The following is a 26,084-nucleotide window of genomic DNA, read 5'->3' as shown; positions in this document are numbered from 1 at the left end:
CTGTCGTCACACGAACTTCGTCAGGAAGTCATAATCATTCGATTCTCCTGATGTCGTCATGATGCTTCATTGTTATACCACCACAGTCACTGAAGTACCGTCATTAGAAAGTCGTCATAGAGCCATCATTAAACCGCCTTCATCGTTTCATCTACGCCATTCGTTCTTTGCCATTGCATATTCTTTACTGCGTCGGCATCATACAGTCATAATCATGCCGCCATACTTATGAGCGACCACGGCAAGCGTCACGGCATTGTGACACAATACGAGAGCATGTCGCATACAACCAAAAGCCCAGAAGTCTTCTAATGACCACTAAAGATGATAAATAAATGGTCCTCCAGAAAAACTGTTTTGCCCCTAAATTACTCGAATGCAATTCGCATTGCCTTCGGTAACCATCTCTAGATGAGTTCTGTCATACATTCTTCATTTCGTCTACTTATGTTTTCACTTTCAGTTGAGTAAAAGGAGATATCTTCAATGAGGTTGTTAGAGTTGTCCCTACGTCCTCCTTGAGACTGATGTTAGCAGGGCCTGACAGTTCACCGACTCCCTCGAAAACGTCAGCGTGGGACTTTATCAAAAATGAATGTGTTGTTAAAAAGGAGCCTTGCTTTTGTATTGTATGTCGTACTCCGCTTCTGCTGGAGTTATCATCAATGAAACGGATATCACCTACGGATATTATGCTGAGGCCACTAGTGTTGGTAAAACTTGGCAGTTTGCGACTAGGAATACCATAATGTGATCATTCTCTATCACTGTGGATGTCAGTTTGCAGTCACTCAGATAAGGAAGCTGTATACTTCCGTACTTACAATTTTGAAACTTGATACTCTTACTCCAGGACGTGGTTGGCAATATGTAAATATGCTGATGAGAATTACAGTAACGTCGGCCCCTGTCTTAAGCGAAAAACCAAATACCACGTTTAATAATAAACGTTTCACGCGTATGCTAGCGACTGGAGCAATCAGTTGACTACAAAAAAACTGGGTCTGATAGTTGTTTTCCCGTGTAAATTGCTTGTCCTCGTGGGATGTCCTTTTAGTAGCAAATTTGCTCCTCTCTGGGCGGACTGCGTGTCTTGATGTGAATGCTAGGCTGTTGTTTTACTTAAGTTATGCCTGCTTAAAAGCGTTATGAATAAACCACTGAAGTGTGTTTTTACGCGCAGAACAAAAGACTAATTCCTTAATTCGCGACCACTTTATGGCTACATCTTTTTGCATGGCCGAGCTTATACCTTGATAGCGTAAAGTTACGGCAAACATCTAGGCTTAGGTTCAGCGTCGTCGGCCTGATAATTACGCAAGGAGAGAATTAATGTTAGTACCCCTGAGTACAATCTTGCCCTTTCATCAACTGTACAAAGCTTTTCAGTTAAAGCATTCAGTATCTTGAAGGCAACCACAGTCTTGTTTTAAATGTATTCCAGAGTCGCTCACCCTCTCGGTGAGCGCTGAAAATCGGATATGGTGTATATTAGTCTATGCGACATTTGTTGCTGGTAGCAGAAGCTATCTTCAGGTGCTTCTCATTAGGTGCCTCGCAGGCCTTCTCCACAGTTTTCTTAATCAACCTCTGCTTGAAACTGTGAAACAAATGTACATACGTCACGTCACCACTTCGCTTTTTCACGCAAACGTTCTGCAGTGCCCGAAACCCAGTTATTGTTTCGTTAGAAGTTCAGGGGCATCTTCAGATGTTGTTAATCGGTTTCAGGCCACGTAGCTTCATGAACGTCAGGCTAGATGGCCCACGGCGCAGGCGCTTGATGACAAATATGCCAAATGTTTCTTAAGATTTTACAAGACGGTTGAAAAGGACAATGTGAGTGTTTGCTGATGATCACGATGTGAAGCCGAGGCTCTCCTCCAATTGATAAAATTTTCATGTGTTCAAAAAGAGCCGTTGTCTCCTTTATGAGACTGCTTTTTTTTACACGAGCAAGCATTTTTTACGATTATCAAATAAGAAGAACCTTCCATCCGTCAGTCCATCTGTTCCTCCGTCCGTCCGTCCCGTAAGGCGATCGCTTTCAAGTTAAAACCTAAAGCGAGCAAGTGACTTTACCTTCTTGCTGCCTGTCGCTACAACACGAACAAAGCGGCGAGAACACAGCGCTCACTAAGGTATCTGCACACAACGCACTCTGCCACTTTCGCTGATCGTTTTCATTAATTTGGCCCTCGTGTATCTATTCAACTGGAAGCGGCAAAGCAGTGCGCCAAGCTATCAGCTGTTGTAACTCTCAATCCGCATAGAAGATTGGTTTCAAGATACGGTTTGTGCGGCTATGCCGTGTGCAGCTGCCACCAGAGTACGCTTGATCACAGTTCGCAACGATTCGGTGCACACTGATACAGAGATAAAGAGCGATAACGGCTTATAATTATCGGAACGTTATCAGACCACCTGGCGCCGTCGGCTGCAGTACTTTCCTTCTACTGTGAAAGCATCTTGCGTCGCCGTCCTTACCAGTTCGTATCGTAGCAGCGCTGTCGGTTGTATTTGCCGCATCAAATTTTATGACATAATTATTTACGCAGGGCTGCTTGTAGGTACGCAAGTGACATAGTGCTTACGCATACTTAGACAACTCCGAGAAGAATTTCTGCGCAGATGACTTTTTTTTTCACATGGGCGGCATTTACGATACTTTTCCATTCAATCGTCATTCATTTTGATTGCGAGATCTTGGGTGGGCGGGCTTATAAAGCATTCACTTGACTGGCAAGAAATCTCATCACAACGAATAACACATTACATGTAATAGTTTAGCACGTGTGAAATGGCAGTCTCTATGAGTAATAAAATAAGAAAGAATGTAACAGATACTATCGCAAACAGCTCGACAACAGGACTAAGATTAAGCGAACACGGGACCCAGGCAGTCGTCTCGCGTGTTCTCTTTGTCGTAGTCCCGTTATGGCGTTGTTAGCAATATTTCGTCATTGTACGAACGAACCAGGTTAACCACTATTTTGCATATAGGAACTATTGCGCTATGTAACATAGGACTTTTTCGAATTTGGGGTGTCCATATTATAATTGCGATTAGCATATTTTGCGTACCTAAAGCATTTCGGGCCTGCCTATCTATCTATCTATCTATCTATCTATCTATCTATCTATCTATCTATCTATCTATCTATCTATCTATCTATCTATCTATCTATCTATCTATCTATCTATCTATCTGTCTGTCTGTCTGTCTGTCTGTCCGTCTGTCTGTCTGTCTGTCTGTCTGTCTGTCTGTCTGTCTGTCTGTCTGTCTGTCTGTCTGTCTGTCTGTCTGTCTGTCTGTCTGTCTACGTATCTATCTTCTTACGCTGAAATAGTGTCTGAAATTGTCTACCAGCTTGGACTACTATGTTTGTGCTTCTGGTAATGATGAAATCGTGTTCACTGTGTCATTTTTCTTACAATCATTTTCATTCGACTGTCATACCGTCTTCGTCACGCCACCGTCATTTTATAGTCGTTATGCATTCGTTGTTACACTGCCGTCATGATGCCATCATATTCGTTCTTTCTGTGCCACTCAAGATTTGCTATCCGACGCTCGTCATGCCATCGTCATCACACCATCGTCGTCATACAGGCTCTTGATGCAGTTGCCGTCACACTGTTGTCGCCATACACTTTTCATCCTATTTTCCTCATACCGTTGACATGCCATCGTCGTCAGTGCGTCGCCCTCATGCTGTTTGCGTCATTGTGTCATTGTCATAGCGTCAATGTGATGTCGTCCCAGTCTAGCCATTTTCGCAATTCTAATTTTATCATCCAGCTGTCCTCATGTAGTCGTGGTCACACACTGTTCGTCATACCATTCTCGGTTTACCGCCGTCCTCACGCTGTCGTTTTTATGGTTATGACTTCAAGTACGTCGTCTCGTTGTCATCATGCTGTTGATAATATAGATCCTTCGTAGTTCTATCCACGGCAGTGCGTCTTCGTCTGTATTTAATTATGCTGTCTCTACTCAATCTATCGCTATAACGCCGCCATTCTCGTGGCACGGTTGCCATTGCGTCGTCGTGCGAAAGACTTTATTAGGCATCCATGGTCATACCATCGTGTATATGAAATTGCGGTTGTGCCATCTTCATCAGTCAAGCTTCGTCATCCTACTTCCATTATGCCGGCGTCATTTCGCAATCGTTCTCGCGCCATTGTATTCATATGCACACGTCCTCCCATTATTGTCTTTATGGCGTTGTCGTCATGGTGCCGTCACTCTATAATCGTCAGTGCATTGTCGCCATGCCGTCATCGTAATGCCACCTTCCTTATTCGATCGACATCCTTGTTTCTTTATGATTTCGTGGTCGTCACTGCATCGGTGTCATGTAGTCGTCGTCATGCCACCACGCTCATGGGTGACTTTGGCAAGCAAGCGTTATAGTTAGGTGTGACGACACCGGAGTTTCCGCGCATAGCCAAAGTAACGATATCATCACAATAAGCACTACAGCCGCTAAATAAATTTCACTTAAGAAATAAAGTGTTTCACTGCACTCCTTGAATGCTAATCACATTACAGTAGACAGCCATCGTGAGATGCGCTGTGCCATCATTTTCTTTAGATTACCACTGCCGATAAAATTCGTGAACATCGAAAACGAACCAAACATGATTTGAATAGTGCAATGTTAGGATGATGCGCGCGACTGGCTCTGCAAATACGGCGACCAACCAACAAAATGGCCTCCGCGATAGCGAAAGAACCGTATAATACTACCAAGGCAAGGTACTCAGACATGCTTCTGTGTGCCAATGAATGCATGGATGCCATAAGTGTGTAATGAAGGGGAAAGTGGTAAGTCATGTCTATGAAATGTCAATATAATTCCTTTATTTTATTAACTCAAGTTTTTCGGCCACGCGGGAAGTCTCCAGGCACCGGACGACAGAAATGGTACTGTATAGTATTAGTCATATAAGAATATTCTTTGTTGTTGATTTACATTCCTTCATGAAATATATCAACATGCGTTTTAATTACGCCATTCACCAAACTGAGTTCCACCTGCACAATATATGGATAGCTGCCATTTTGGGTAATGTGAAAAATGTTACCCTGAGATATCTGAAATCATTGCTTGGCTGTAACTTTCTTTGTCACTCTAGGCAAGCGACAGCAGCGCATGCCTTTTAGCTCGAGAATATCATTGATTGAAGCGAGAAATGTTGCTAGCTGTCAAGCTCAATACTTGAAAAATGAGAAAATAAAACTGCAATACATGTTACACGTCGCCTTCCGTGGGATGGTAACTACTTGTCGTAGGCGCATCGCTACAATACAATGAAACCGCGCAAAGTTTTGCACTTGATAGATGTGGGCGCACGTGTTTTTGGTGAAGCTGCGTCATGTATTTGACAGACTAATTTATGAAAGAAAATCCAAGCGCACATGGTAAGTTCACCAAAACGTGGGCACGGGAAATGGAGGTCCACGGAAGTAGTGCCATCTATGTATTTATATGAGGGAACGCATTGCTTCTGCAGAGAAAAAAACACAAGAAAAATATGTTCGGCTGACCTAGATGCAAAATGGACGCAGTGGAACAGCCCCGAACACAATACTATCTTAAATTCTTGAAAGCCGTAAGCTTTGAGCTCCAACATGTTTGAGGGGGTGCGAGTCAGATTCAATAGGATTTTCTTGCGCGGTGTTTTCTGTTTCTTCTGGACAATTTCCATGGTCTACATATAATGTTGTCGGGTTTTCGATGTGGAGATATTATTCTTTTTATAGTTTAAATCAGCTTCCATGCTTGCACTGTTTCCTTTTGCAGTAGTAAGCGACGTTGGGATAAAATCGGAAATAGTGGCAAGACGAGGACTGATAGAAAGTGCGCAACGTAGCCGCTCATTGATGAGGCAGATAACACATCATCAGCTCCAGAAAGATGTCGTTACTCATCTTGAACAAATTGTGGAGTTCACACTTCGTGCTGCTTGAAGAGCATCCTTTACGACATGGCACAAGCTGCCATGCGGCAAGGAGTTATATAATTTTTTATGTTTATCAAAAAATAAACATGTGATGTTTCCTGCATCAGAATAGTGTTTGCTGAGCTTGTTGGTGGCACATGGCACAATTGGTTTCCAGCAGAACGTTCTGACATGGACACTAAGAGACGACGACTACACTAGACTAGAAGCTGAATGTTCATGATTGACTTCCTACACCTTTTATAATACAAAACAGACAATGCTTCATTCTTGTGTCATGCCAATTATCCGACTTCTTAGGCTGAATTATCGTCTTCGTGCAAGTATCCCTTTTCTTTTTCTTTTGGAAGTATTGATGCTGTACTGATGCAAGATTGGCCGCTTCCGTCAATTCCCATGGCTTAAGAAATTTCGTGCGTCAGTTTATCTTTACTTTTCCCTAAAACACTGATGTCGAAAAACTGAATGGTGCAATGGTGCTGGCAATAAAAGAAAACGAGATGCCCGGGGAGATTCCTTCCAAAGATAGTGCATGCGATCTTGTCCTGTCGTTGATGTATCTGCCTGTTCGTCCTATAGAGTCAATGAGAATAGCTAGAGGGGCTTGTTGGTATTGCATACTTTATTTTTTGTAGCGCAAGCAGAATTACAAGGATAACAGAAAGACATGTCGCTTAGCAATGTGTGTGTCAGATGTGCCTTTCTTTTTTTCTTGTGTTTCAGCCTGCGCAACAGGAAAATAAGATATGTCCTATATATCGTCGGCCACAAGCGTATATCATAGGAGCTATAACGTAAAACTATTCCAGACTTTTCTATTCCATTTCTGCAATCAGGCCTCCGCGATTGGTCAACAACTTTTTTGGACCGCTCCCACTTCACCTGTCTCACGCGACGTCACGAAAACCGCGATAGCTCCCCATCTAATACGTGTACACACTGATTATGCATGATTTGAGCGAACAAAAGCAAAACAGTTGTTTCTGATTTGACTCCCTTTCGTCATTAGCCCTGGCTACTGGTCAAATGTTCCGCGGCCTCCACTTCAACTGCCTCTCAAACAATGTCACAAAACCTCAAGAATTCACCGCTTCAATGTGACTTGTACGCGTTCAAGATGCATTAATATGCCGAACAAAGCAGAATTTTCTTCTGAATAGCCGCAGGCTGCCCCGTTCTGAAAGGAACAAAAGATGGCTTCCGCCAATCGCTCAGACATTGGCTACTCTCACCTGCCGGAGAGCATGGGTTTATTTGCGTGCAACAAAACATTTTGCGGGGCCGTGTAACGTTTTCGACCACATTCGGCACGTCTGCGACCTCGTTCTGCCTACTGTTCTTTGCTGAGGATCCGTTTTAGCGCCATTCCTAAGCTTCCGTTGCATACCGCCACGATTGTCGACAAGCCACCGCAAGCTAAGTAAGGGAAAGCGGACTAATCACAGACTCCGGCACCACCCTCTTCATTGTGCTATCGATTTTCAGTGCAGCGGCTCGGCCCCATCAAATCCCTCTCCACTTGATCGGGCTCCTCGCGTCTCGTCAGCCAATTAGGTGAGTCAAGCCGCTCAGTGTAGGCAATCTTATTCGTTTTTCAAGCAAACAAAGGTGACCTCCTGTGAAAAAATAGAGCGTTTGTTTGGCCTATTCAGACAACCCTGTGGGTGACAGCCCAATGCTTGCGTCGGCGCTTACGCAAATCTGACGTCAGATGATTGGAATAAAAACATATTGGAATAGTTTTATGTTGTAGGGCCCCATATATCACACTTGTATCATACATGGTATAACACACCTGCGTCCCAAACTTTGAATTAGTCAATCATGTCGCCAGCTCTGCGGCACATAAAAGGGTTGATAATGCGGAGCATGCAGCCAGCCTTCATGAGCAACCTTCACAGGGCCAACTGCCAGGTGCCGCATTCTGATGTAGTCGTGCTTAGAGAATATACCTATCTTTTGCGTTGTTAGCACCGGATAATACCGTAGGCTTAGGTCCACGCTTTCGCTAATATACATCTTCAAGGTGCTCAAGTTCATCTTCTCGCTCAATAATTATGCAATATTTTAATCTCGGGGAGCCTATGTTATGGCACCTGGCAAATTTCATCGTGATAACCGGTACGGCTCTAATCTTGTATTGTTCGTTTGTGAAGACAGCAAACCCACCTTCCCCCCACAGGGGCGTGTGCGTCAGCAGAGGTTTGGTGTGGCGACAACACGTACCCGAGCACGTGAGGGCTGTCGCCTCCCGCGTGTTGACATGCATGGCTTAGCCGTGTCTGGGGAAAAGGTGATCCTGGGTGTGGAGTTGATGGTGGGCTTCAGCACCTTTAAAGCCCCCTGGCGGAGGCAACACAACTCTTCGCCTCTGCTTCAAATAGACGGCATCTCCAGACTGACCCACCTGGAGGAAATCGACAGTGGCTTTTCCCGGCCTCCCTCTTCTGTCTTTTGCTTTCTTATCTCCTTTATGTTGCTTTCCTACCGCCTCTTGTTTTCCATCACTTCTGATTTTCATAGGCAGGTTGGGTAAACCTTGTGTATGTGCTACTCTTGGGTATAACATATTAGGTTATAGTGCCAATGGGCGTTTGATGCCTGCAGCCTTACGCGTTCAGCGTTGCAGCGTCCCCTAGTCGGGCGCCTCGCTGGGTGGCCGCCACTGATGCCGAAAATAAACACAACTACTATGGGAACACGAGAAATTTTCTGCATACTTGATAGTCATCCTCGAAAGAGAACACGCACCTATGATTTCAACGCCTGTTTCAATGAACCAAATTCAAATTCAAATTCAAGTTCAAGTTTATTTACCAGACAATATGCTGGAAGGTCCGCTTCGCTAAAAGCCGTAAAAACGGCTTGACGGGGCACTGGTAACCGTTACATGGCAGCGGCTATACAAGGTGCAGAAGAAAAGGACTAAGATACGCCGTTACAAAGGCAGAAATGAAAAAAAGATGCAGATTACAATGTATAATATAACATACATAAACCACACAAATACTCTTGAAATACGATGCACATGAAAATGCATATGCAAATTTCGACACATAGTACCGCATATTTACCACTCACACAAACACACTAAAAATGCTGCAAAAATAACTTTAATGTTTTTATTAACCAATTTGCAAGCAGCATATATAATATATATAGTAGATATTTATACATACTGAATATTTTACTTGCCTACAATAGAACAAAAGAAAGAACGTAACTGTTTTTTACTGCAACTGGTTGTGTTTTCATATGTGTTTAGTGTTGTTGGAACGTTGTATGCCAAAGTTTGGTACTTATAGGTTGTACGAAATCGAGGTATAGACCATACATAGGGGTTTCTTGTAGGTACTGTAATAACACGACGCTCTAGACATGATAAAGCTGTAATAAAGTCCGAGAGATCTCTGTTTGAAAAGTACAATGTGTTCAACAAGCGGTATGAGTAAATGTTGTCAACCCGAACTATACTGGACCTTTCAAATGATTTGCATGTGGTTCCCAGACGTTCAATGTTCCCAACGTAGCGAATTATCCTTTTTTGTAGAACAAGTATTTTATTTATGTTTCTTTTTGCTGTAGTGCCCCAAATCAACGTACAATAATTTAAATGTGAGTTAAATAATGCGTGATATATTTGAAGTTTGGCCTTGAGTGGCAGCAGACTACGGCAGCGAGACACGACTCCTGTTACAGATGAGATTTTCCTACATAGGTAATTAACGTGAGCATCCCAACGATGGAAAGTAAACCCCGAGTATTTTATGCGTATCAACAATATCTATTTGCTGTGAATCAAGAATTAACGGCTGGTGAGTAGGCATTATATTACTTTTAGCATGAGATGAACAGCTTTAGTTTTATTTGGATTAATCTTTAGTCTATTGATTTTTGACCACGAGGAAATCTCCGAAAGTACGTCGTTAGCTCTGGATATTAGGTGAGGCAGGTTAATGCCAGAGATAAGTATTGCTGAATCAACTGCGTATATTATGTACGTAACTGTTGTGTCCATGTTGACGATATTGTTGATGTAAACATTGAACATCAGGGGACGCAGAATACTCCCTTGCGGTACACCGCAAGTGATAGGTAAGAATGACGAGCTACATTTATTATTGTGCACACTCTGGAATCTGTTTTGAAGATAAGATTCTAGTCAAGGTACGCAGCTACCACGAATGCGATTTGATTCTAGTTTGTGCAAAAGAATGCTGTGGTCGAGAGAATCAAAGGCCTTGCTGAAATCTAAAATAATACCGAGTGTGAATTCGTTTTTTTTCAATGCGATGAACTATAGCTTCTTTCAGTGTCAGCAGTGCAGTTTCAGTAGACCTGCCGCTTCGAAAGCCAAACTGTGCGTCTGTTAGAACATTAAATATATTGAAGAACCGCGTAATTTGAAAAAAGATAATTTTTTCTAGGCACTTTCTAGAAGACAGGAAGGCAAGAAATAGGTCTGTAATTACTTTCTATATTACGATCGCCTCCCTTAAATATGACTGATACTCTGGCTCTTTTCATAGCTTCTGGAAAAACTCTAGATTAGATAATTAAGTTAAAGATATGTGCAAGAACTTCTGTGATGAAATGTATAACGTGTTTTATAGGAGAGATCTGCAAATTATCGGCATCGAGTGATTTATTATTATTTAACCACATAAAAGTGCGACACACTTCATTTTTATCTGTTGGGTCAAGAAAGATACTCTGCTTCATATTACCCCGTCCTGTAGCCAATTCCATATGTTCATTACATAGAGTTACTGCGTTTAGGAAGTGGTTGTTGAAGTGATTTGCGAGTGATGTGCCAGTTAATTCGCGACCGCAAAGTGTTAAGGATTCAGGCAGAGCATGTTTATTTTCACGCCCAAGTATATTATTGATGAGCTTCCAAGTGGCGTTACATCGTTGTCGACTAGCATTCTCAAAAATACGACGATAATAGGCCTAACCTATCCGAAATTCCATGTCGTACGCCGTGCGAATTTTGAGAAACCGGCAAGATCCATTTCCCCCTTCATAGTTGCTACATCTTTGACCGAAGCCTTAGGGTACGGTTATAAAGTAATTAAGATGGCTAGCGGAGACATTCTTGAGGTCCGAGAGAAACGTATGTACGAGAAACTCGGCATTCCTGTGATGTTTGCTAACATTCCAATTTCTGCATCACCACCCCGATCAATCTATAGCTCACGCGGAGTCGTATCATTAGCAGACCTCCTGGAATTGTGGGAAGCTGAACTCCTGGAAGGGCGGAAAGATCAATATGTCACAGTTGTAAAACGTATCATCATTAGACAGGACAACGTAGAAATCACCCCCAAACAGCTTGTCTTGACATTTGCATCTAGCCTTCTGCCTGAAACCACTGAAAGAATTAACTCTCCGACCATATATCCTAAACACTAGACGGTGCTTTCAATACCAAAGATTCGGCATGGCTCCCAGAGCTGTCGTGGTCGAATAACCTGTGCAAAATCCTGGGCCACCCTTCCGACAACTGTGGTGCCACATCTCACGGCGTGAACTACCGTGGTGACCAACCAGCCTACTCGCGTTCCTGTACAAACTGGAACAAAGAGACATATTCACCCTAAAAGTCAAGGAAAATACTTCTTTTAAGGAATCCCGTAAGCGGTGCTCCCCTCTCCACAGCACACCTTGTGATAATGCGGCGTGTCGGGGGGCAGCGTTGCAGCATCCACCGCCAAGCAGCGAGCCCGCGCGCAGCGAGCTGTCCCTAGTGGTTCCTGCCACTGGCATGGAGGAAGTTAAGCCTAGTTCACTCAATCAGCAAATAGGCCTGATTACCCTAGGGCTGCTGGCACCACAGCAGCTCTCGGCGACCGCCTGCGCTACGCGTAGCGTATGCGCATGACCACCAGCAGCATCCATGGTGGCCGCAGTCAAAGCCGCCCCACCTTCCCCAGCACCTGTTGGCGCTAGCAACAGCCTTCGCAGCTCTAATCCAAAGGCAGTCCCATCGGCCTCCTGGCTGGTGGGCATCAGGTCTTGTCCTCCGAGGCGAGACTCTCTCACAGACCTTCTCTCTCACAAGAGCGCGTTTACGGCGCCTAACAAGAGGCAATGGACACTACACCTATATCTTGACGGAGAACCATGCGCCAAGGAGCGGCAAGGCTCCTTCGATCATTCCGAAAAGGACAAACCCCATGTTACAGGGCCTGCAAAGGGCTCTGTAATCTGAGGCAACAGCTCCTTTATTTTTACACAAAGCACCAACTTATCTTCTGTATGTATACAGAAATTATACGGTGGAACGTCAGAGGCCTTCCTAGAAAGTTCGATAACGCGCAAGAATTTCTCTACAAACACAATCCAAGAGTGCTGTGTGTACAGGAAACACACTTAATATCGAAACGCACTAACTGTATCCGACAGTATGTTACGGTTCTTAAACATTGCCATGGTGCTCTCGCCTTATCCGCGTTGTTGCCGTTGTCATATACAAAAAACAGCGTGTCAACATTTACAGCTACAAACGCGCCTAGAAGCAGTGGCAGTTCGACTTATTCTTCTAACGAAACTCATCTTCGTTTGCTCGATTTATATACAACACCGTTACCACTTAGATAAACATGAATTTCAGTCTTTTAAAAATAAATTGCCAGAACCTTATCTCGATCTTGGCGATTTCAATGCACACAGCCCCCTTTGGGGTGACACTCGTATAGATGCACGAGGTCGTCTTGTTGAACAGTTTATTTTCTGCTCTCGTGCGTGTCTCCTGAATAAAAAGGAACCTACATATTACGGTCTTGCAAACACAAAATTTTTTCTATTCATCTTAACATAGTTTTCCCGTGTATATTACCTGATATAAACTTAAATCTTTACTGGAACGACCATTTCCCCATACTACTGAGAATATACAAAGAAAAGGAATCTCGACCACAGGCTCTTCGCCGGAAGGTTGATGGAGTCAATAGGAGAAATTTCTAACTCTTACTAATGGTATCTGGTGGGCTGACATGCCTTCATTAGAAATTGACGTTGTTGTGGAGTATTTTACCACCTTTATGATTGATACCGCCTCTAAGTCCATATCTGAAGTATGTAGTATAGCATGTAAACGCTGTGTCCCGTGGTGCAACAACGAATGTGGGAACACTCGTATAAAACACAACAACCCGTGGGGGTTGCTACGCGCGTCTTTCACTGCGGAGGATCTTGACAATTTTAAGAAAGTAAAGTCCCACGGAAGGAGAAGGTGCCGACAGGCCAGAAGACAGAGTTCGACGAAGTTTTTATCGGATGTCAACTTGTGTACAGATGGCAAAACTCTGGAACAGGGTCAGTAAAGTAGAAGGGCGACAACCATATTCACTGCCTTTGGAAAACAAAGAAGGCGATGGATTTGAAGACCAAGCCAGCTTTCTGCGCGCAAATTTTGAACAGGCGGGCAGCTCGGTGCATTATCCTGAAGCGTTTAAACGATAGAAAGCCAGAATAGAAGGAGAGAATGAAAATGATTTTTTAAGTTTTCTTGAGTTTTCTAATGAAAACTCAAAAAAAATACGAGGCGTATAATGAGCCATTTTGTTTAGCTGAGCTACAGCCATCACTGCACATCTGCGATAAATCTGCTCCAGGATCTGAACATTTAACTTACGAAGAGTTGTAGCACCTACCCTCTAAAACCAAAAAAACCCTCATTTGCCTCTACAAAGCTGTATGGTCTTCCGACGAGATCACGTCTGCCAGGAAAGAGGTCATTATAATTCCTATTATGAAACAGGCAAGGCTCCATCGTATGTTTCGACTTACTAGCATATAGCACTAACAAGCTGCTTCTACATTCTTCAAAAATGATAAACCGCCACCTACTACATTTCCTAAAATCGAACAAACTGTGTTACGCATACCAGTGTGGTTTTCGCGAGGGCTAATCAACCAATTACGATTTGATAGGTCGTCATCATCATCAGCAGCATCAGCCTGGCTACGCCCGAAGCAGGGCAAAGGCCCCTCCGATACTTCTCCTACTACCCCGGAGGTGGGCTAATTGTGGCCATGTTGTCCTCGCAATCTTCTCAATCTCATCCGTCCACCTAATTTTCTACCGCCCCTTGCTTCAGTTCATAATCCTTAATGGCCATCCGTTATTTTCCCGCCTTCTTACATGCCCTGCCCAAGCTCCCCCCCATTTCTTTCTCTTGATTTCAACTAAGATGTCATTAACTCGCGTTTGTTCCGTCACCCAATCTTCTATCCCCCCCCCCCTAACGTTACACCCATCATTCTTCTTTTCATAGCTTGATGCGTCGTCCTCAATTAGAGTAGAACCTTTTCGTAAGCATCCAGGTTTACGCCCCGTCGGTCAGTACTGGTAAGCCACAACTGTTATACACTTTTCGCTTGAGGGATAATGGCAACCTGCTGCTCATGATCTGAGAATGCTTGCCAAACGCTCCCCAGCCCTTGCTTATTCTTCTGATTATTTCAGTCTCATAATCCGGATCCGCGGTCATTACCTGCCCTTAGTAGATGTATTCTCTTAGAACTTTCAGTGCCTTGCTGCCTATGGTGAACTGCTGTTCTCGTCCCGAGACTATTAAACATTACTTCAGTTTTTTGCAGCTTAATTATTAGGCTCACCTATCTGCTTTGCCTGTCCATGTCAGTGAGCATGCATTGCAATCGGTCTCCTCAGTTACTAAGCAAGGGTGCTATGCAGGATGCGCCGAGTTTCTCGTTCACCCGAGTTTTATCTGAGTTTGCTCGACGGCAGTCAGTGAACGGAGATAGCGCGGAACGCGCCGAAGGTGCAGGCAAAAAAATATGTAGACAAAAAGACGCGTATGACAACATGAGCGCACCCTGCGCGGCACGCTGCTTCCACGTTTCAAGCGCAGAAGGCTGCACAACGAAACGCGCCAGCGCCGCGTATTGTTATCAACGGATTATCGCAACTTAGCGATACCGTGACTGCCCCGCTGTCTGCACACTTGCCGTGAGCCGCTTGCCACGCCTTTCCCGGGCGCGTCAAGGGCGTGCCTCCTCTTTCGGGCTCTATCTGCCTTTCCTCCATCGAATGCGAACAGGGTACATGCGGCGCATTCTTGCACTTACGCTTCCGCTCAAACGAATACGTTAAAATACAACGAATAAAATAACGAACATTTTTATTTCTTTAAGTATCTATTTTTCGTTTTCAACGCTAGAAATTTGTGATGTCAAACGGAGATCGAGCAAATTATTAAATTTTGCACTTCTTGACGCGATGGCGACAGTGAGGCGAAAGCTTAGAAGCGGTACATTGAAGCGGGTCGCACGCACGAGGGCGTTCATATGGTGATAAGTCGCCTAGGGGCGCTGCAGTGCTATTCTCAATAAGGTCAGTCATGATCCATGGAGGGTCATGGCCACTCTTTCTCTATTAGGGGAATAGAAACGCAGCGCCGCGGTACGGCTGTTCATCGCAGGCGTTTCACTAGGCTATTAAGGCCCCCGCTTAACCAACTAAAAACGACACAACGGCTGTCGCTGCAAAATGGCGGTGTGTTATTTTAGAGTGCGTAGTGACGCAGTTAAGTGAAAATGTACCAGTTTGTCTTTGTGCGCGAAGCCTGTGCGATACATTGCGAAATGTGCGTGCTTCCCCAGCGACACAATTCATCGCTTGTCATCGCTTCCCCAGTGAAGGTGCCTCTGAGCGCATGTACGCAGTATATGAGTGTATTGTGCAGTCGAAGGTGCTTGCGGATTACCTCTGCTGGAGCCAGTAGCGATCGCAGATGGATATCGTAACGACACCGCAGCACTCGCATTTTGGCAGGTGAGGGCTCTTGTGTGCAGTTATGAAATCAGATTTCGAACGGAGAGAGGTGTTGGAACTGTTGAGCGCGCAGTGCATATGATGAAGAAATGCCATTGCACTGGGTCTAGAAGAGCGAGCGATTCTCGGACGCTGATGGTGTTTATGACGCTGTGGCTCCGTTTCATCACCGCTGACAGAGCAGCCATGTCAAACGACTGCTGCAATACGCACTCCTCAGCATCGTCGCATCGATGCCTTGGCGCATCGACGCCTTGCAAGCAGCTACAGTGAAGTGCCGGTAATTATTTACTGTGCGCTACGCGCCGTCACAATGCAGGCAATGAAACCGCGTTGTGCGGCCATCTCAGCCCGAGAAGATGTATGCATAAGCCAGCGACAGTCAACGCTTTGTTTTTCATAGTGGTGGTCAGTACATCACCGATGACAGTGTGTTGTGCGTGTTTTATGTCGGCGGTCAAGATTGTTGATGCCTCTATGCTCGACGCCGCGTCGCTGTTGCCGGAAGATGGGCGTGGCTTAACTGTAGTGGGTGCGCGCACAAGAGTTACATGCCTCGCGCGGGGCGTGACCTCTGGTTTTGATTGACAGGCGAACTCGTGCTAAACTCGTACATCGCGAAACCCCCTCCGAGTTCAACTCGGTAACATGGCGGCGGCAGCAGCAGCCTGTTTCATTGCATCCAGCGGCAGCAAGCGTCAATATGACCGTCCGGACCCGTTCACCTACATGACCGACGGGGAGTTTCAGCGTCATTTTCGCCTGTCGAAGACATCAGTGCGCTGGCTGTGTGACGAGCTAGGCGAATACTCTCGTCTGCGGAGACAGCGTGGCGGGCTTCATTCGCGTGACGAGCTAGGCAAAGACTCTCGTCTGCGGAGACAGCGGGGCGGGCTTCATTCGCTCACCGTCGTAGAGCAAGTCATCAGTGCCCTCCGTTTCTACGGGACTGGGAGTTTTCAGGGAAGCGTCGGCGCCGAGCGTTACATTGGACGCCATCAAACTACTGTTAGCCACTGTGTCAGAGATGTGTCTGACGCGCTTATCGATGCGGCAGTGCGTAAGCGGTGGCTAGCTTTCCAGAATACTGCGGCTGAGCGGGCATGTATAAAATAATGCTTCCTACTTCGTGGGAACATTACGAACGTAGTCGGGTGTGTCGGCGGAACGTACGTAGGAATTAAGGCGCCTTCAATGTCAGCGTTACTGTGATTAACATTGAAGCAATGTTTAGACGCGCCATATTGCCAAATTTGTCACTTCTGTGTACCCGACTTAAATTTTGTGTTAGCGACATCTCACATGCGACTGCTTATGATGCTGATTTTTTCGCTGGTTGATGACTTTTTGCCGATTGTTCTACTTGTCTGTCAGGGTGCCTTCCAAATGGCTCACTTTTTTGGGAAAGAAGTTAAGTATAAATAGATAAATGGATATCACAAATTGTCTGAAGTAACCTATGAATCCTAATCCCATAAAAAGCTTAAGGTTCTTCATTGGTGAAGTTACTTAGTATGCATACTGCTGAATTTCGGTCATGCGTAATCTATCAGCCGCACTATGAAACAGCGAGGCATTGCACAATTTGTTGCAGCGCGAGATGTGGATGTTGCGCCAAGCCGGTTGTGCCTATGCATTTGTGGCGAAATGAAAATGCATTGAGAGTCTTAGTGTGCTGGATTGCATGAAGAAAATACTTCAGATTGTTTGCTCTGTTCACTGTCGATGCATGTGCCAGAGGTTCAGTGTATCTTCCTTTTTTTGGGGGGCGACGTTATTCTGGATGGATAGCTTGTCTATTTTCGTGTCATAATGGGGCTCTAATTCTTAAGCAGTAGAACAATGCACATCCAATGCTCTGCAGAACTCTCTGTACGTGAAGATGTCATGAACCACCAAGGCAAAATTACATATTGGGAGAAATGTGGCGCAGATGCCAATGAAAAGTGGGTCTTTAACCCACCATGATAAAAATAAAAATTGCAGAGCAAATAGGCCATTTGTACAGCATTAAAGCAATGATTACACAAAACCTGATAAGCTCAAACGAGTAAACGCTTGCCGCAATGCCAAAGTAGGCTGAGCGACATGCAGCATATATTGGCATTGAACATGTCTCGTAACCGTTATTTTTATTGTAAGCCCTCGCTGTCACACCTTTCCCTCCGGCACTCCCTTTACTGAAACGTGGCACTGTCTTTCCATTGGTGTCATGATGATAATGGTAACGGCAGCAGCAAGGCTGGTTAATGCTTGCCCCTTTGATTCCTGCGAGTTTAGTTGTAAAGAATATGGCACGTGCATACATACACATGTTTTGGAGAGCTAATTTGTGTTGGGAAATTTCAAAGATGTGCACCAGTGTGGCCTAATAACTAGAGCATTGGTGAGGTTGAAGACGGTGTATTGGTATAGAAGCTTGAAGTTTAATTGCACAACAATTTGACGGGACACAAAGAAGAGAAATACACACGGCAGAATGCTTTGCTGTGTGTGTTACTCTTCTTTGTGTGCCGTTGAATTGTTGTGCGATCCAACTTCAAATAGAGCATTGGGCTTCTTTGGTGCAGGACCGAGGAAGTGTAAGCTATTCGACAACATGCCAATGCCCTGCCACACAATTATGGAAGTAGGAAGGTTTGCAAACAAAGCTTTGCTTTCAAATCGACCTGCTCATGTAATACAAGCACTGATTGAAAAAACCATCATACAAAAATAATGGGGAAATCAATGGCTTGTGAAAAGTTTAATTTGTATATAGACACTGTTGACATAATAGGTGCCAAACCGGCCTCAAAATTGTACTGGACAGAGCAATTCGTTTCCTATGTGAAGCACAACCTCCCATTACATGCTGTGCAGATAACCAAGCTCAGTTTGTTTTGACATGCTACACAACATTCACTGTAATCTGTTTTTGATTCTAAAGAAGTGCCAAACACCACCTCTTTTTCAAGGACGTCATGGGAATATTTGGCGAGACCTTTTTACAGCCCCTCATAATGGAAGTGTGGCCAGCCAGCTTTGCTTGGATGCCTTTATAGATTTCTGCTCCTGATCATTGTGTGCTATCAAGTTGCAGAAGTCTATGCAACTGGTGCAAGGCATTATGTGTTTCTAAGCCGGATACAACTTTAGGAGGCTGTGGAATCTGCACTTTAAGGCAGGTGAACACATGCCTGCACCAATGAGCACGCACTCTAGACTGACATCGTGCCGCCGGACAGACTAATACCTGCTCGTTGGAGAGGGACTATTTCTTTAGACGTGGAGGCAATCGGCTGCTGTGCTTTGGTCATCTGGGCGGGGCCTCTCCTGTCTTCTGAAGTTTAATCCGACTGTAAAAGATGCAGCTTTTCATAAGACACAAAAGGACAAAGTGTACGATTATTTGGCCTATGAAATGGATACATCAGAAGTGTGCTGTGCAAGGGCTTAAGATGTGTGAAATATAGTACATGCAATTATAGGACAACGTCACAGAATATGTGGTATCGAACATGCATGTAATGGCACATTTGAATCGGGGAGTGTTGCAGTCATATGCACAGTCTATAGGTGATAGCATTATTAAGCTCCTGCTGTTTCCTGTCTTCATTGTGAATTACAGTACACACCGTTCATCTTGTGGCTAATCAACGCGCACTGTATTCTTGCACATAGAAAGAAGAAACAGCACAATGACGTGTATGCTGCATTAGTGTATTTTTTATTTACATGGTCAAAGAGTGGCACAGGTTGTCTTGCGTTTTTGCCTATTTTGAACTGACACCAAGTGCATGTTACAAGTCTCCTAATATGCACAGCACAATGTTTACTGCAATAATTTTATTCATGTTCTTGAATAATAAACAAAATATTAAACTGAAAGCTCCTTTATGAGGTGCCTTCTGTGGGCTCAACAGGAGAGCAGCGAGGGCACCGATACTACTGTAGCAGAGCAGCCCTTTGGACCTCTGCCACACTCTCAAGAGCACGTGCCTGGCGCTCGCCTACTACCACCAGGCGGTTGAGTGCCTCCAGCAGCAGAATGTTTTGCTGCAAAAAAGTGTATTGGAATGAATCAGCCGCATACAAACCATTATTTACAAAGAAAAATGCTCGGTGCACTATTAGTACTAAGTGCCCTTAACTGTGGAAGCCTCTAGTGTAGTATGCATAATAAAACAATGCGTTGGGACAACGTTGCTTTATTTTTCATAACTGGGGTTTTCTTTTTCAGAGCCAATTGTGATGTTGATTAGTGTGCCAGCAGCTGAGGTGGCCCCGCACCTTCCCGAGTCTCTACTGTTGGCACAACAAACCTATTTTTGTTCGCTGCAAAACAAGTGCCTCACCCTACAAGCCTGCCTTATACGAGCTGATTGCATCCTACGCCTACAAACATCATATTTTTGTCCCATTACGCAATTTTCTACCATCCTCGGCTGTAGTTCTCTATCCTTGACATCCATTCTGTCACGCTTATGTAATCACCTGTTATGAATTGGCAACAAGTGATCGAATACGTGCATGGCCTGCCTGCCGATTCCTTTTTTTTTCTTAATCTCAACTAGCATATCAGTTGCCACGGTTTACTACGCCACTGTTTTCCTGCCTTAATGCTATCTCCAACATTTTTTGTTACTTCGCTTTCTGCACAGTTCTTGACATCTCAAGTTTCTTTGTTAACCTCCAGGTTTATGTCCCATATTGCATAACCGGTAGAATGCAATGATTCTAGACTTTTTTCAAGGATATCGGTAACGTGACGATCACGATTCGGTAATGCCTTCTATGTGCTGTTCAACCCACGAAATTTTTGTTTTAATTTCCTGCTTTATATCAGTACCTACTATTGATATTTCACCTGGACAAAGATACTCTTCCATAAATTTTGCTGTCTTAATGTCACTCATAAATTTCTGTTATCTCACCAAGTTAGTGAAGGTTACCTTCATCTTTTCCATATTTTCGCGGGCCCACTTGCATGTAAAAGCACGAACACTCATTGGTTCTCACTGCCTTCTTTAAACTGCTGGGGATTGAGTTCGTTACTACGAAAGTGACTTAATCCGTGCACTCTTATTATGCTAAATATGAAACAGTAGAAACATACTTATCTGCAGCTTGTCGATGTCTCCTTCACTGTGTTGGTAGCGAGATCCATCGTCGGTAACACCTTCTTGTCGCATCGTAGCTATATAGGCTGTCTTCCTTTTGCACACACTATGTAATATTCGTGACGCTCGCAGTCACGCAAAGTGGAGGAACTCGGCGCACTCGCAGAAGGAGTGCCGGAAAAGTTGTTTCTTCAGCACTGCGCCGTGAACAGTAGGTGCGCGTTGCGATCTGTAACATCGCCGAAGCTATTGGCAATCTTTTGGGGTGCACGGAAAGATTTCTCACGGAGGAACAGAACTATCCAAGAAATAGTGGTCATCGTCGAGCCTGATCACTACGTCGCGCACTGCAAGCTTGTTGTACGAGTTTGTTTACACTGGGCGCCACCGATGCTTAGCCGCCATGCTCGCCCGGTGAATGGATGTGATGACGCCACCACAGCGTTCCCTCGTGGTATAATGCGAAGCGTGCTAAATTACAAATTAGTCTAACGCACATTCAGTGTACATGTTGTAAGCTTTAAAATGCTTCTAAACCACGTTAAACTAACTAATAATATTGTACTAAATGCGTTTGTTTTATAACTTGCTTGTGCATGTAATGCACTCGGTGGAACGACAAACAAGTGAAAGAAGGCACGACCATGCACCGACGGTATGATCACGTGAGCCCCAGTTTGTCGACCGCCCAGAAGGCAACGCCCAAGGAATGATAGCCACCCAGAGTGAATCTAGATAAACTAATGAAACTGGAGGCTTGTCGAAAGATAAACTGTGTCTCGGTACCATTCGTGCTTTCATCTTGGGGTGTCGCCAGAGCTCTTGAAGATCCCGAGTTTCGCCAAACTCGGCGCATCCTACATAGCACCCCAAGGCAATATGATCAGCGTATCGCAAGTTACTAAGGCATTCTGCATTAACTCTTATCCCTAATTCTTCCCAATCCAGGTATCTGAATCCTTCCTGTAAACACGCTTTCAACAGCATTGGAGAGATCGTATCTCCATGCCTGACACCTTTCTTTATTGAAATTTCGGCGGATTACGGCGGCTGGGGAGCCGCTATAGAATCTTTCAGTAATTTTACATAAGGCTCGTCTACACCCTGATTCCGTAATTCCTACATGACTGCTGAGGTTACGGCTGAATCAAACCCTTTGTCTTAATAAATGAAAGCTATATATAAGGGTTGGTTATATTCCGACATTTCAGTATCACCTGATTGATAGTGTGAATATGGTCTATTGTTGAGTAGCCTTTGCGAAATCCGGCCTGGTCCTTTGGTTGACAGAAGTATAAGGTGTTCCTGATTCTATTTGCGATTACCTTAGTAAATGCTTTGTAGGCAACGGTACGTAAGCTGATCAGCCTATAATTTATCTACACTTTGGCAATAGCTTTGGCAATTTCGCGCTCTTCCGCAATAGCCGGCCCCTGCGCCAATAAACGCCACACTTCTATGAATCAAAGGTCCCGCCTTCAATGACGGAAAGCAGCAGCCATAGGTTTCTGTTTCTTTTTCCAGAAGCGTTTCCTTGCGTTTACGTGAACAGAAGGCAACACGCTTTGGGAATGGATAAACTTTATTGAAACGTGGTGTTGCATATTTTTTTCGGGGTGAGACTTGGTGAAAAGGGAGACCTGGAAACCTAGGTTCAAATTTAATCATTTCAATGACCTAACAACCTCAACAACCGTTGATAATGATAGGATCATATAAATGTTGCTTCAAAATTAAATATAAGGTCAATGCCTGTCTTATAGGTCTTTTGCACCAGTATGCAACGTTAGGCTAAAGTGCGAAGCATGCCTTGAAAGTAAATTTTTTCATTGACCATTGATAACTTCAGGATGACATCACTATTGTTAAAAACAAACTAAAGGTGCGAACCAGCCTTATAGGCCATTATATGTAGTGTATTTCTTTGTTCATTGCTTGCTGATGTGGTCCGCAGTGTTGGAAAAACCGTCGGACAAGAACAGGTGAGCTGGGATGGCCAAGAAGTATGCCGCCTATTTTTTAACCATGAGTGTAACTATGGCCTGCGAAACTAATGAACCTATCGTGGTCTTTGATTGGATTTGGAATCAAAAAGAGTTTCTTATATTCATTCATGCTGTGCCATTTGCGCAGAAGTATGCATCTCTGCAAGATTGCTTGCTCTTTCGATTACTTTGCTGCAAAACCGGCACGTAAAGGACGCTTTATTTCATCAGTCATGAGAAGGTTGCTTGCAACGCTTAGTAATTGTTCCTCTCAGTTTTTGCAATCAGTCTTAAAGTGAGTCTACGTATTTTGCACATGTTTTGTTACGCAGGGAGACATGCCACTAAATCACACTGTGACACCACAAGCCATTCCGTAAAAACTTCGCCCTCGCAAAGCATGTAATCGGAAACCGTCTTGGGAAGAATGGCGTAGCGAGGAGACTGCGCACGCGTACGCTACTCTTAAAACGACGGCGGGCTGTCAGCCTTAACCCTCATCCATTCCTTCTTAGTATGTCGGCGCAAACAATAAAATATGCGGTTGGTTTATTTTTATTATGTTTATGCCAACAAAGGTTTACTGGTTAGAAAAGATACCAATAATACCGGATTCACTGGCTCGCTTTGAACCATTTATTCTTGGGTACAGAGCAGACCTTTTATGCTACGTCGCGGGCTAAAGCGTCCTATCATCCTTTTCTTACACTCATAGAGCATTTCCACCGAATTATGGACTGTGAGAATCCACGGAACAGCACCCCTTTTAACTTTTTGCAATGAGAGCGTTGGACCTTTTACAGTCGTACGGTGGTCTTAGCTGATCTACTCTATTCGTCCAATTTCCTCAAGTGAAATGGTTTTTCGGTAAATGTTGGCTGCATGTGCTTGCATGCCTGGTAACTTAGCTGAAGACTGGTAAGGTAATTCACAAGCACATCGTCCACGGTGGTAAAAGCAAGGCTTGTATTTTAAATAATATTCACCGTTTCAAAAATGTTTAATTCTTTCGAAATTATCTTCGTTCGAGTAAAACAAAGTGAAAACATTCCTATGTCCCTGTACATGCGAAACATGCATAACATGTTTCTTTTATGATTATGGAGAACCGTGCGATCCGTCCTCCGTCGTACACCTTGAAGTTGTCGGTCATGTTTCAAGCTCTGCGGAAGCTAATATTGCCTTCACTCGTAAGCGCACAGATATCTTCATTGGCTAACTTCCCAGTGCCATCTGCCAGGTGCCGCATTCATATATTGTCGTCCTTAGACAACATAGTTCTTGGTGCGTTTTAGCACTGGAGAATCGCTTAAAGCTTAGGTCCACGGTTGCCCTAATATACATCATCACGGCGCTCAAATTCTTCTTCCCGCACAATTCTTCCGCGGTTTTTTAATCTCTAAATGTATATGTTAATGTGCGCGGCAAATTCTAGCAAGATAACCTCTACGACTCTTCTCTCGTATTCTTCGTTTGTGAAGCCGACGAACCCACCTTCCTTGCAGGAAGGCCGCAGCCGCTGGTTTCTGCTTTTCTTCCCTAACTGCTTCTTTGCTTTCATCCCAGCAGAAGGTAAGATGCCTTGAAAGTTATGTTAGTGACCTGACATCGTCACTAACCTTTGATAACTTGAATATCGTACCGTGCTTCAAAGAAAAATAACAGGTGACCGCCTTCCTTATAGGTCATTAGCTGCAGCAGGCTACGTTGGGCTAAAGTGTGAAGCGTACATTGAATGTTAATAATTTCACTGACCGTTAATAATTTCAGTATCACATGAATGTTGCTTGAAAACAAAATAAAGGTGAGCGCCAGCGTTATAGGTCAGCATCTGTAGTGTATTTCTTTGTTCGTTGTTTGCTGATGTGGCTGATGTGTTGGAACAACCGTCGGACAAGAACAAGTGAGCTGGGATTGTCAAGAAGTCTCCCGCCTATTTTTTTAACCATGAGCGTAACTATGGCCTGCGAAACTAATGAAGCTATCGTGGTTTTTCTTCGGATTTGATATTATAAAGCGTTTCTTATATTCATTCAAGCTGTGCGCTTTGCTCAAAAGTATACAATTCTGCATGATTACTTGCTTTTTTGATTACTGCAAAACCGGCACGTAAAGGACGCTTTATTTCATCAGTCATGAGAAGGTTGCTTTCAACGCTTAGTAATTGTTCCTCTCAGTTTTTGCAATCAGTCTTAAAGTGAGTCAACGTACTTTATCCGTGTTTTGTTACACAGGGAGACATGCCACTAAATTACACTGTGACACCACAAGCCATTCCGTAAAAACTTCGCCCTCGCAAAGCGTGTAATCGTAAACCTTCTTGGGCAGAATGGCGTAGCGAGGAGACTGCGCACGCGTACGCTACCCTTAAAACGACAGCGGACTGTCAGCCTTAACCCTCATCCATTCCTTCTTAGTATGTCGGCGCGAACAATAAAATACGCGGTCGGCTTATTTTTATTATGTTTATGCCAACAAAGGTTTACTGGTTAGAAAAGATACCAATAATACCGGATTCACTGGCTCGCTTTGAACCATTTATTCTTGGGTACAGAGCAGACCTTTTATGCTACGTCGCGGGCTAAAACTTCCTATCATTCTTTTTTTACACTCTTAGAGCATTTCCACCGAATTATGGACTGTGAAAATCCGCGGAATAGCACCCGTTTTAACTTTTTACAATGAGAGCGTTGGACCTTTTACACTCGTACGTTGGTCTTAGCTGATCTACTCTATTCGTCCAATTTCCTCAGGTGAAATGGTTTTTCGGTAAATGTTGGCTACATGTGCTTGCATGCCTGATAACTTAGCTGTAGACTGGTAAGGTAATTCACAAGCACATCGTCCACGGTGGTAAAAGCAAGGCTTGTATTTTAAATACTATTCACCGTTTCGAAAATGTTTAATTCTTTCGAAACTATCTTCGTTCGAGTAAAACAAAGTGAAAACATTCCTATGTCCCTGTACATGCGAAACATGTATAACATGTTTCTTTTATGATTATGGAGAACCGTGCGATCCGTCCTCCGTCGTGCACCTTGAAGTTGTCGGTCATGTTTCAAGCTCTGCGGAAGCTAATATTGCCTTCACTCGTGAGCGCACAGATATCTTCATTGGCTAACTTCCCAGTGCCATCTGCCAGGTGCCGCATTCATATATTGTCGTCCTTAGACAACATAGTTCTTGGTGCGTTTTAGCACTGGAGAATCGCTTAAAGCT

The 26,084-nt window shown here is 44.1% G+C and overlaps 1 long non-coding RNA gene across 1 annotated transcript; it reads left to right on the top strand.

Annotated features, from left to right (window-relative positions):
* The first annotated feature begins 9,408 nt into the window (after positions 1-9,408).
* Positions 9,409-19,983, top strand: LOC142579945 (uncharacterized). Its single transcript, XR_012827510.1, has 3 exons — positions 9,409-9,788; positions 10,401-10,433; positions 19,684-19,983. It is a non-coding gene; the product is annotated as an uncharacterized LOC142579945 (long non-coding RNA).
* Positions 19,984-26,084: the final 6,101 nt, after the last annotated feature.

This window comes from Dermacentor variabilis, chromosome 4 (genome assembly GCF_050947875.1).
Source record: "Dermacentor variabilis isolate Ectoservices chromosome 4, ASM5094787v1, whole genome shotgun sequence".
Lineage (NCBI taxonomy): Eukaryota > Metazoa > Arthropoda > Arachnida > Ixodida > Ixodidae > Dermacentor > Dermacentor variabilis.
This window is presented reverse-complemented; position numbering and strand designations above follow the sequence as displayed.